Source organism: Hippoglossus hippoglossus, chromosome 21 (genome assembly GCF_009819705.1).
Source record: "Hippoglossus hippoglossus isolate fHipHip1 chromosome 21, fHipHip1.pri, whole genome shotgun sequence".
Classification (NCBI taxonomy): Eukaryota; Metazoa; Chordata; class Actinopteri; order Pleuronectiformes; family Pleuronectidae; genus Hippoglossus; species Hippoglossus hippoglossus.
In genome coordinates this window covers 4268362-4268570 of record NC_047171.1, presented here as the reverse complement: position 1 = coordinate 4268570, position 209 = coordinate 4268362, and positions in this window count along the sequence as shown.

Below are 209 nucleotides of genomic sequence, written 5' to 3'. Positions count from 1 at the left end.
AAGGCAAACCCACTACTTCCTGTTACATCACACCGGAGCCCACAGCTGAGCCGCTCTCGACTCCCACACTCTTCAGGTTGCAGGTTGGGCTTCACGCAGGGGGGGGGGGGGAACTCAGCCTGAACTTCTTGCTCATGGGCACTCCAGGAGACACGTGTGGATTTTGGAGTTGTGTACAGTCCCTAAAAAATATGCCTAATTCTTTTTTT